Source organism: Hippopotamus amphibius, chromosome 16, assembly GCF_030028045.1.
Source record: "Hippopotamus amphibius kiboko isolate mHipAmp2 chromosome 16, mHipAmp2.hap2, whole genome shotgun sequence".
In the NCBI taxonomy this organism is placed as follows: domain Eukaryota; kingdom Metazoa; phylum Chordata; class Mammalia; order Artiodactyla; family Hippopotamidae; genus Hippopotamus; species Hippopotamus amphibius.
In genome coordinates, this window is record NC_080201.1 from 38,548,115 (window position 1) to 38,560,321 (window position 12,207).

The following is a 12,207-nucleotide window of genomic DNA, read 5'->3' on the forward strand; positions in this document are numbered from 1 at the left end:
GAGCTGGCCCCACAGTGCCCATAGCTGTTCCAGAGACCTACCTAGAGCTATTGGAGGACTTCCTGGGGAGGCAGGGACTGGCTGTGGCTCACTAAGGGGCCAAGGACACTGACAGCTGAGGCCCCAGAAAAATATTAGTATTACTATTATTTTTTGTTTGGTTTTCAACTGTTGTTCTTTATTTATTTTTCTTTTAATTTTTATTTTTTCTTTATTTTTTGTTTTATTTTTTATGCTTTTATTTTTAGTGTATTTTTTTTTTGCTTAATCAAATAACTTTAATCAAGTTAACAGTAAGCAGTAAAAGTACAATTACAGGAGAAGCTCCACATTTTCCACGTAAATTGTTTTCCATTGTCTTTACTTGGAAGGTGTTGAAGATGGGGTCCACTCCTGAATCTTCTTTCTAGTGGTGGAATAAGGCACATATTGCTGTGGAGTGCCAATCACATTGGATTTATGGTTTGTCCAAATGAATTTACGAGCAATAGGTGGTTTTGTTGTTGGAGGATCATCAGTCATACAGTGAAGCCAACGATGCCATTCAGGGGGCACCATGCTTCCATCCACAGCCCAGAATGTGTTTTTGCCATTCATTTCAGTGGTATAACCCACCGGTGACGGCCAAAAAACTGCTTGTTGTCTTCGTAGTATTTGTTTCCATATTTGTCTTCCCCCACCAATGTGCCAACCCTCACATCATTTGCCCTGAAAAAAACTGGCAAAAAGCCACAGAGGCCGCTGTGGCCACTCACCTGCTGCAGCCCGTGCTTCAGGACCTGCAGCAACTCCATCTTGCCCCCATTTTTAATGTATTGTAAATTTTATTTTATTTTTTATTTTTCACTTTACTTTTTTGTTATGTTGTTTTTTCCTTGCTTTTTCCTCTTTGTTTTTGCTTTGTTTTTTATCTTTTTAAACTACATTTTATATTTTTCTTTTTACTTTTTTCTTGTTTTGCATTTTTTCCTTTTGTTTTCTCCTTTTTTTTTTAAATCTTTTTTGTGTGTGTCTGTTTTATGCATTCTTTGCCTTTTCAGTTTCCTTTCTGCTTTTTCATTTGTTTTCTGTTTTTTGTTTTTGTTAGTTTAGTTTTTATTGTTTGTTTTCATTTGTGGGTTTGTTTATTTGGTTGCTCTTCTTTCTTGTTTCCTCTCTCTTTGTGTGTGTGTGTGTGTTTCTTTGTGTGTTTTTGTCTGTTTTGTTTCAGTTTTATCATTTGTCTTGGTGTTTTGTTTCCTTTTATTTCCTTCCACACTGTGTGGCTTGCAGGGTCTTGATTCTCTGGGCAAGGTCAGGCCTGAGCCTCTGAAGTGGGAGAGCTGAGTCCAGGATGCTGGACCACTAGAGAACTCCTGGCCCCAGGGAATATTAATTGGCAAGAGCTCCCCCAGAGGTCTCCATCTCAACACCAAGACCCAGCTCTACCCAAAGGCCAGCAAGCTCCAGTGCTGGATGCCTCATGCCAAACAACTAGCAAGACAGGAACAACCCCACCCATTAGCAGACAGGCTGCCTTAAGTCATACTCAGCTCACAGACACCCTTAAAAACACCACCTAATGTGGCCCTGCCCATCAGAGGGACAAGATCCAGCTCCATCCACCAGAAAATAGGCACCAGTTCCCCCCACCAGGAAGCCTACACAAGACACTGGACCAACCTCACTGGTTTCTGCCCCCAGTGGGGCAGAAACCAGAAGGAAGGGGAACCACCAACACAGTGAGTTAAACAAAATGAGAAGACAGAGAAATATGTTGCAGATGAAGGAGCAAGATAAAAACCCACAAGAGCAAATAAATGAAGAGGAGATAGGCAACCTACCTGAAAAGGAATTCAGAGTAATGATAGTAAAGATGATGAAAAATCTTGGAAATAGAATGGAGAAATACAAGAAACATTTAACAAGGACCTAGGAGAACTAAAGAACAAAAAAACAGTGATGAACTGAAATTAAAAATACTCTAGAGGGAATCAATACCAGAATAACTGAGGCAGAAGAACAGATAAGTGACCTAGAAGACTGAATGGCGGAAATAACTGCCACAGAGCAGAATAAAGAAAAAAGAATGAAAAGAACTGAGGACAATTTCAGAGACCTCTGGGACAACATTAAACACACAAACATTCAAATCATAAAGGTCACAGAAGAAGAAGAGAAAGAGAAAAGGTCTGAGAAAATATTTGAAGAGACTATAGTTGAGAACTTCCATAACATGGGAAAGAAAATAGTCAGTCAAGTTCAGGAAGCACAGAGAGTCTTGTATAGGATAAACCCAAGGAGAAAAACACCAAGACACATATTAATCACACAAACAAAAGTTAAATACAAAGGAAAAATATTAAAACAGCAAGGGAAAAGCAACAAACAACATACAAGGGTATCCCCATTGAGTTATCAGCTAATTTTTCAGTGGAAACTCTGCAGGCCAGAAAGGAGTGGTGGGATATATTTAAAGTGATGAAAGAGAAAAACCTACAACCAAGACTACTCTACCCAGGAAGGATCTCATTCAGATTTGATGGAGAAGTCAATATCTTTACAGATAAGCAAAAGCTAAGAGCATTCAGCACCACAAAACCAGCTCTAAAACAAATGCTAAAGGAACTTCTCCAAGTGGGAAACACAAGAGAAGAAAAAGACTTACAAAAACAAACCCCCCAAAATTGAAATGGTATAAGGAACATACATATTGATAATTACCTTAATTGTAAGCGGATTAAATGCTCCAACCAAAAGACACAGACTGGCTGAATGGATATAAAAACAAGACCCAGATATATGCTGTCCCACTTCAGACCTAGGGACACATACAGACTGAAAGTGAGAGGATGGAAAAAGATAATCCATGCAAATGGGAATCAGAAGAAAGCTGGAGTAGCAATACTCATGTCAGATAAAATACACTTTAAAATAAAGGCTATTATAAGAGACAAAGAAGGACACTACATAATGATAAAGGAATCAAACTAAGAAGACGATATAACAATTATAAATATATATGCACTCAACACAGCAGCACCTAAATACATAAGGTAAATGCTAACAGACATAAAATGGGAAATCGACAGTAACACAATAATAGTGGGAGACTTTAACACCTCACTTACACTAATGGACAGATCATCCAGACAGAAAATTAACAAGGAAAACACAAGCTTTAAATGACATAATAGACCAGATAGATTTAAGTGATATTTATAGGACATTCCATCTGAAAACAGCAGAATATGCTGTCTTCTCAAGTGCACACAGAACGTTCTCCAGGATAGATCATATCTTGGGTCACAAATGAAGCCTTGGTAAATGTAAGAAAATTGAAATCATGTTAAGTATCTTTTTGAACCACAGCACTTTGAGATTAGAAATCAATTACAGGAAAAAAACTGTAAAAAATACTAACACATGGAGGCTAAACATATGCTACTAAATAACCAAGAGATCACTGAAGAAATCAAAGAGCAAAGCAAAAAATACCTAGAGACAAATGACAATGAAAATACAACTAACCAAAACCTATGGGATGCAATAAAAGCAGTCCTAAGAGGGAAGTATATAGCAATACAATCCTACCTCAAGAAACAAGAAAAGTCTCAAGTAAACAATCTAACCTTGTACCTAACAGAACTAGAGAAAGAAGAACAAAACCCCCCACAGTTAGTACAATGAATGAAATCATAAAGATCAGAGCAGAAATGAATGAAATAGAAACAAAGAAAACATTAGCAAAGATCAATGAAACTAAAAGCTGGTTCTATAAGAAGATTAACAAAACTGATAAACCTTTAGTTAGATTCAAGAAGAAAAAAAAAGGGAGAGGGCTCAAAACAATAAAATTAGAAATGAAAGATAAGAAATTAAAATAGACACTGCAGAAATACAAAGGACCGTAAGAGACGACTACAAGCAATGATATGCCACTAAAATGGACAACCTGGAAGAAATGGACAAATTCTTAGAAAGGTATAAACTTCCAATACTGAACCAGGAGGAAATAGAAAATATAAACAGACCAATTACATGTAATGAAATTGAAACTGTAATTAAAAATCTTCCAACACACAAAAGTCTAGGACCAGATGGCTTCACAGGTGAATTCTCTCAAACATTTAGAGAAGAGCTAACACCTATCCTTCTCAAACTCTTCCAAAAAAATACAGAGGAAGGAATACTCCCAAGCTCATTCTATGAGACTACCATCACCCTGATACCAAAACCACACAAAGATATCACACACACACGGAAAAATTATAGACCAATATCACTGATGAATATAGACATAAATATCTTCAACAATACTAGCAAAATACACAAAATACTAGCAAACAGAATCCAGCAACACTTAAAAAGGATCATACACCATGACCAAGTGTAAATCCCTGGGATTTATCCCAGGGATGCAAGGATTCTTCAGTATATGCAAATCAATCAATGTGATACACCATAGTAACAAACTGAAGAATAAAAACCATATGATCATCTCTAAAGATGCAGAAAAAGCTTTTGACAAAATTCAACACCCATTTATGACAAAAACTCTCCAGAAAGTGGGCATAAAGGGAACCTACCTCAACATAATAAAAGCCATATATGACAAACCCACAGCAAACATCATTCTCAATGGGGAAAAGTGAAAGCATTCCTGCTGAGATCTGGAACAAGACAAGGATGTCCACTCTCACCACTACTATTCAACATAGTTTTGGAAGTCCTTGCCACAGCAATTAGAGAAGAAAAAGAAATAAAAGGAATCCAAATTGGAAAAGAAGTAAAACTGTCACTGTTTGCAGATGACATGATAGTATAAACAGAAATCCTAACGATGCCACCAGAAAACTATTTGAGCTAATCAATGATTTTGATAAAGCTGCAGGATACAAAATTAACACACAGAAATTTCTTGCATTTCTATACACTAACAATGAAAGATCAGAAAGAGAAATTAAGGAAATGATCCCATTCACCATTGCAACAAAAAGAATGATATACCTAGGAATAAACCTAACTAAGGAAGTAAAAGACCTGTACTCAGAAAACTACAAGACAGTGATGAATGAAATCGAGGATGACACAAACAGATGAAGAGATATACCATGTTCTTGGATTGGAAGAATCAACATCGTGGAAATGACTGTACTACCCAAAGCAGTCTACAGATTCAGTGCAACCCTATCAAATCACCAATGGCATTTTTTACAGAACTAGGGCAAAAAATCCTAAAAGTTGTATGGTGACACAAAAGACCCTGAACAGCAAAAACAATCTTGAGGAAAAACAAAAACAAAAATGGAGCCAGAGGAATCAGACTGCCTGAATTCAGACTATACTACAAAGCTACAGTAATCAAGACAATATGGTACTGGCACAAAACAGAAATGTAGATCAATGGGACAGGATAGAAAGCCCAGAGATAAACTATGGTCAACTAATCTATGACAAAGGAGGCAAGGATACATAATTGAGAAAAGACAGTCTCTTCAATAAGTGTTCCTGGAAAACTGGACAGCCACATGTAAAAGAATGAAATTAGAACACTCCCTAACACCATACACAAAAGTAAACTCAAAATGGATTAAAGACCTAAATATAAGGCCAGATACTATAAAACTCTTAGAAGAAAACAGGAAAAACACTCTTTAACATAAATCACAGCTAGATCTTTTTTGACCCAATTTCTAGAGTAATGGAAATTAAAAAAAAAAAGTAAACAAGTGGGACCTAATGAAACTTAAAAGCTTTTGTACAGCAAAGGAAACTATAAACAAGATGAAAAGACAACCCTCAAAATGGGACAAAATACAAGGGCAAGTCAAAAATTATCAGTATTCTGGCTGTATAATTTATTTTAAATAACTTTTAGAAAAGACAAATACATCATTTTTCAACATAATCTCCTTGCCTTTCAATACACTTTGTCCATCTGTCAATAAGCTTTTGTATTCCCTCATTAAAAAATGTTTCAGGTTGAGCTGTGAGACACAAATGCACTGCTGTATTCACTTCTTCATCAGAAGTGATTCTTCATCATTGTAGGGCTTCTTTCAGGGGACCAAACAGGTAAATGTCTGATGGAGCAAGATCAGGACTATAGGAATGATGCTTTAACACCTCAAAGTGAAGATTTTTACAAAGTGTTGACAATGTGGGCAGAAGTGTGCAGATGTGCATTGTCATGCAAGATCACAACACCCTTGGATAGCAGTCCTCTGTGTTTAATCAAAAGTTTAGGCTTCAGCACAAACTTTTCAAAATCTAAGTCTGTCATGGATTATTTCATGGGCAGAGCCACAGCTGATTTGCAAATGATTTGCCACATAATCCACTGTCACTCATGTATTCGACAGAATCTTTTCACATGTATGCTCAATGTTGTCATCAGCTGTGGACGTGGATGGGTGTCTGCCTCCTTCTTGATGACTAACATTGTGCAACCTTCCTTGAACTTCTCTATCAATTCATACACACTTCTTCATGACAAAACACTTTTTCCATACTGTGCACAAAGTCTTCAATAAATAATGGCACCAGGTACACCCTCAGACCACAAAAAACGAATCACTGTACACTGCTCTTCTTTCACACAAATCACAAGTAGGGCATCCATTTTTGCTTGCACTACAGTTACAAATGAACTGATATAACACATTCACATCTGCGCAGCAGTGACTGGGGAGACAGTATCCTTGAATGGAAAGTGTTGATAAGACAGTGTGGCCAACAGAAATTTTAGTATAACTGGAGTGCGGGTAATTTTTGACTCACCCTCATATTTGCAAACAAATCAACAAAGAGTTAATCTCCAAAATACATAAACAGTTCATGCAACTAAATGTCAAAAAAACAAACAACCTAGTCAAAAGACGGGCAGAAGGCCTAAGTAGGCAATTCTCCAAAGAAGACATACAGATGGCCAAGAGGCACATGAAAAGCTGGTCAACATCACTAATTATTAGAGAAATGCAAATCAAAACTATAATGAGTATCATCTCACACTGGTTAGAATGGGCATCATCAGAAAATCTACAAACAATAAATGCTGGAGAGGGTGTGGAGAAAAGGGAGCCCTCTTGCACCGTTGCTGGGAATGTAAATTGATACAGCCACTATGGGAAATAGTATGGAGGTTCCTTGAAAGACTAAAAATGGGGCTACCATATGACCCAGCAATCCAGTATACCCTGAGAATACCATAATTCAAAAAGACACATGCACCCCAATGTTCATTGCAGCACTATTTACAATAGCCAGGACATGAAGCAACCTAAATGTCCATCAACAGATGAATGGATAAAGTAGATGTGGTACATATATACATTGGAATATTAACCATAAAAATGAATGAAATTGGGACACTTGGAGAGACATGGATGGAGTGTGAGGCTGTCATACAGAGTGAAGTAAGTCAGAAAGAGAAAAATAAATATCATATATTAATACATATATGCAGAATCTAGAAAAATGGTACAGATCAACTGGTTTGCAAGGCAGAAATAGAGACAGAGATGTAGATAACAAACATATGGACACCAAGTGGAGAAAGTGGGGTGGGGGGAAATTGGGGTGGGATGAATTGGGAAATTGGGATTGCTATATACCCATTACTAATAAGAAAATAATATCAAACTGTACAATTTAAATATATGCAGTTTATTGTATTTCAATTATATCTCAATAAAATTTCTTTAAAATAAGAAAGAAAATAGAGGGCACTAATGGTGAAAAGGAAAGAACAAAGAGGAAAACAAAAAATTGGCATCTCTCAGCTCAAGCAAGGTAGAGGGAGAATATGAAGAGCATGGCTGGAGCACGGCAGCAGGAGAGTACAAAGATGGCACCCTCTAGTCTTTGTTCCCTAATCACACTCCTTTACAAAGTTGTGGGTGCCCCTCAATAGGCTGTTTCCATGCTGGGCCCTGCGCTGAGTGGATTTAAGGACCTGAGCCTTTTAAGAGCTTTTCCTCCAATTGCTATAACCTTGTGAGTCCTAAGGATATGAGCCCCACTGGTTTTCAAAGCTATATGTTTTGAGGGCTTATTTTTCAGGTGCAGTTCTTAAAGGCTGGGGGTAAGTGATGTGGGGTTCAAGCCACCTCAGAGAGAAGCTCCATGTTTTGATTTCCCTTCTGACAATGGGTTACCACATCCAGCCTCTCCTACCCGCTTTGATATGGACCTTCTCTCATTCACGCAATGTATAGCAGTTCCTCAGCCAGTTTTTGTTTGTTTGTTTGTTTTTTGTTTTTTTCCAGAGGAAGTTGTTCCATATGTTGCTGTAGATTTGGTGTGTTTGTGGGAGGAGGTGAGTTCAGGATCCTCTTATGTCACCATCTTAAATGGGAACTTGTGTTATTTCTTTAAATAGTCTTTTTCCTTCTTTCTCTTTTTCTCTTTCTCTTTTTCTCTTTCTCTCTCTCTCTTTCTCTTCTTTCTCCATCGAGGACTCCTAAAATACATATATTGTTTCTTTTGATCATATCCCTAAGTCCTGTAGGATTTCTTTACTTCTTTTCTTTGTTTGTTCTTTTTTCTCCCATGACTGGATACTTTCAAATGACTTGTCTTCAAGTTTACTGATTCTTTTTGCTGCTTTGTCAAATCTGTTGAATCTCTATATTGAATTTTTCAGTTTAGTCATTGTATTCTTTAGTTATAGGATTTCTGGGGGTTTTTATGATTTTTTAAAAAATTTCTTTGTTGAACATCATCTTACTCACGTATTTGTTGGTTAGTTTTGTTTAGTTGTCGTTTGTGTTCTTTTTTCTTTTTTTAAAAAAATTATTTATTTATTATTTATTTATTTATTTATTTATTGTCTGCATTGGGTCTTCATTGCTGCATGCAGGCTTTTTGTAGTTGTGGAGAGTGGGGGCTACTCTTCATTGCAGTGCGTGGGCTTCTCATTGCGGTGGCTTCTCTTGTTGTGGAACATGGGCTCTAAGTGCATGGGCTTCAGTAGTTGTGGCACGTGGGCTCAACAGTTGTGGCTCACAGGCTCTAGAGCACAGCCTCAATAGTTGTGGTGCACAGGCTTAGTTGTTCCACAGCATGTGGAGTCTTCCTGGACTGGGGCTTGAACCCATGTCCCCTGCATTGGCAGGCAGGTTCTTAACTGCTGTGCTATCAGGGAAGCCCATCTTTTGTGTTCTTGTAGTTCACTGAACTTTAAGATAATTATTCTGCATTCATTGTCAGTCAGTTCATTGATCTTCATTTCTTTAGTGTCAGTTATTGGAACTTAAGTATCTTCCTTTGATAGTTTCAGGTTTCCCTGATTCTTCATGTTCCTTGTATTCTTGTATTGGTATCTACATAGTTGAGGAACTGGTCATTTTTTCCAATCTTTACAGGTTTTCATCAGCAGGCAAATCCTTAATTTGTCATCCTGGGGTATTGGATGGGTCAGTTGGTAGCATCCAAGGGCTGGTGGGCTTACTGTTGGGGTCTCTTATCAGGTAGGCCACTCCCTGTGTCTGCTGGCTCCACTGACTAGGCTCCCTGGTTGGATGGGTGCACTGTCTGAGTACTGCATTCAGGTGTTGCTACTGGCTGGGCTTAGCTGTCAGGTGGGGTTGTTGGCTAGACTCCACAGTTAGATAGGGCCACTGGTTGGTCTCCCTTATTGGACTCTGCTGCTAAGTGGACTCTGGTATTGGATGGGGCTGCACACTAGGCTCCAAGATCAGATGGAAACATTGATTGTACTTTCTAGGCAGCTGGAGTCATAGGCTGTACTCCGCAGCCTGGTGGTGCTGCAGGCTGGTGCTAAGGCAGGACCACAGGTGGGGCTGCATACTGTTCTCTGCAGTTGGGTGGAATCATGGGCTGGGCTCTGGGAATAGGTAAGGCCACAGAATATGCCTTCCTGTTGATCAGGACTTCAAATTGGGCTCTGCAATTGCCCAGGGGTCACTGGCCAGGCTTCCTTGTTGGACATGTCACTGGCTGGTCTCTGGTTTTGGGTGATTATGTGTGGGGCTGTTGACTTGGCTTTCTGGTTGGGGCACTTGGCTATGCTCCATGGTTGGGTGGGGTTGCTGGATAGATTGTACTGCTAGTCTGTTCCACTGGCTGGGGACCCTAGTGCTGCTTGTGCTCCCTGACCAGATGTGGCTGCTGGTTTGGCTCTGTGGGTGTACAGAGCTGTTGTTAGGCTTTCTGGTCAGATGAGATCACAGGCAGGGATGTGGTACCAACTGCTGCCAAAATCCATGCTCTGGTTACTATGAGTACTGCCTCCCTTCTTTGTTCCATGCGGCTGTTTCACTGGGCTGGACCCAGGTCATCTATCCCTGCCAATTCCTCTAGTGTTCCCTGTGAGGTGAGACTGAAGTGGGCCTACCAGGAGTGCCCTGGAAAGCTGGGGCAGCTAGATGTCTGCTTTGGGCTCTCTTTTTCCCACTGGAGGAAACATAGGCTCAGATGGGCCCTCTCAATGTGGTCCCGTGCCAGCCTGAGGGAGGGTTAACATAGTCAAAATCACCCTTCTTACTCTTCTAATGCAATCTTTCTCAGCTTTGTGCTCCAAGACAGTGTTTCAGCCTCATCCCTGGGTTCTGAAATTTTCACAGAGATGGTCTTATCTGTGGATAGTTGCTAATTTGTATATTGTGAGGGGAACTAGGGGACCAGGGATGTCTTATTCCACCATCTTGCTGATGTCACCAGCTCCTCTGGAGAATTCCTAGATCTTCTGTTTTACTTTATTGTCCTGAAATTTTGTATTGATATGAATGTGAGTTTATTTTTAATCTATTGTGCTTGGCAATAACACTCTCAGATTAGAATCATATCCTTTAGATATGTGAGATTTCCTTGAATTTTCTCTAGGATATCCCCCACCCCTCCACCCTTTTTCTCTTTCTAGGATTCTGATTATCTAAACCTCTTGGACTAATCTCATTTTATTTTCTCTTTTCTTTCCATCTCTTTATGTTCTATGTCTTGGGATATTTTCTCAAGGTTACCCTTCATCTTGTCTTTTGAGGGCTTTTTCTCTGCTATTGTATTTTCTATTTCCCAGTATTTTTTTACACTTTTATTGCTCTCTAAGTTTTTCTTCTTTTATCTGATTATGCTAATAATTGTTTTCTGTAAGTTTCTTCCATTTGCACACTTTTTATTTCACATCAGTTTTCTTTTTCTTTCTGGCCTCTGTCATTAACATTAGAAGTATTTCCTCAAAAGTCTGGTTATCCTTGACTGTCAGCTCATGTTTAATAGTGGAGAGACTAAAATAGTGATTAGAAGCCTTAAGTGGATGTGCATGTAGCTGCTTTTTGCATTTGGAATCTAATGAAGGATTATAATTAAAGACTGGGCCATTTCATCTGGGAATCTCTGTGTCTGTATCTTTTAGGCTCCTTCTCTTGAGGTGGTCAAATGCCCCAGAGAAGGCTCTTCTAATTTTCTGACTAAAATAATAATCCTGGTGGCCAGTTTTCTCAAGGTAGAGTAAAGAAAGAATGCTGAGGTCCTTAATATTTAAAATTGTAAACTTTATATATATCTCCTGTTTTCATTATGGAAACCCAACTTGAAACTCTGTGTGAGTGTGTGTGAGTGTGTGTGCGCGCGTGTGTGCACATATGTGCTCATGAGTATGTGCTCTGTGTCAAGAACATTGGAGACTGAGTCTTGTCTTCTGCTTCCTGCTTCTGGAGCAAAAGGGAGCACATTTGTCTTGCTCATTCCTTGGTGATAAAATAATATCTTTAGTAAGGTCTGAGCTGAAAATGGCTCTCCTAATCATGATGTGGCTACTCTCCATTAGCACCCCCAGAGTCTATTCTCCTTCATTCTCTGCTCTGCTCCATGCCCTGCCAACGTCAGCACCCAGGAATCCCCTTACCTCTGGCTTCTGGTTAGACCTGGCCAATAGGAGGTATCAGCAAAGAGTCAGAGGCTGGAAGAGAGAGAGGAGAAGTACAACACTGCCACTTGCTCTGCTCTGTGCCATGACTCTGGCAGCAGATGTGTCCTCCACATCTACAGTTCCTTCTGGGCAGCCCTCCTCAGTGACTCCTGCTCCCAAGGAAGGCTGGTAACGGGTGCCAGCTCTTTCTGTTCTCTGGGTTCCTGAACATTCCTTGTTTCTTATCTTAACCATAAAAGTAGTTGTTTCTCCATTGGAAACATTTAGGATAAATTATTTCCTGCCAGGACACTGACCTATGTCTGCAAAGAAAAACGGAGGTCAAGCTATTTCTT

At 39.2% G+C, this 12,207-nt stretch overlaps 1 pseudogene; it reads right to left on the reverse strand.

Annotated features, from left to right (window-relative positions):
- Positions 1 to 306: 306 nt before the first annotated feature.
- LOC130839151 (NADH dehydrogenase [ubiquinone] 1 alpha subcomplex subunit 12-like) lies at positions 307 to 794 on the reverse strand (annotated as a pseudogene).
- Between the last annotated feature and the right edge of the window lie 11,413 nt (positions 795 to 12,207).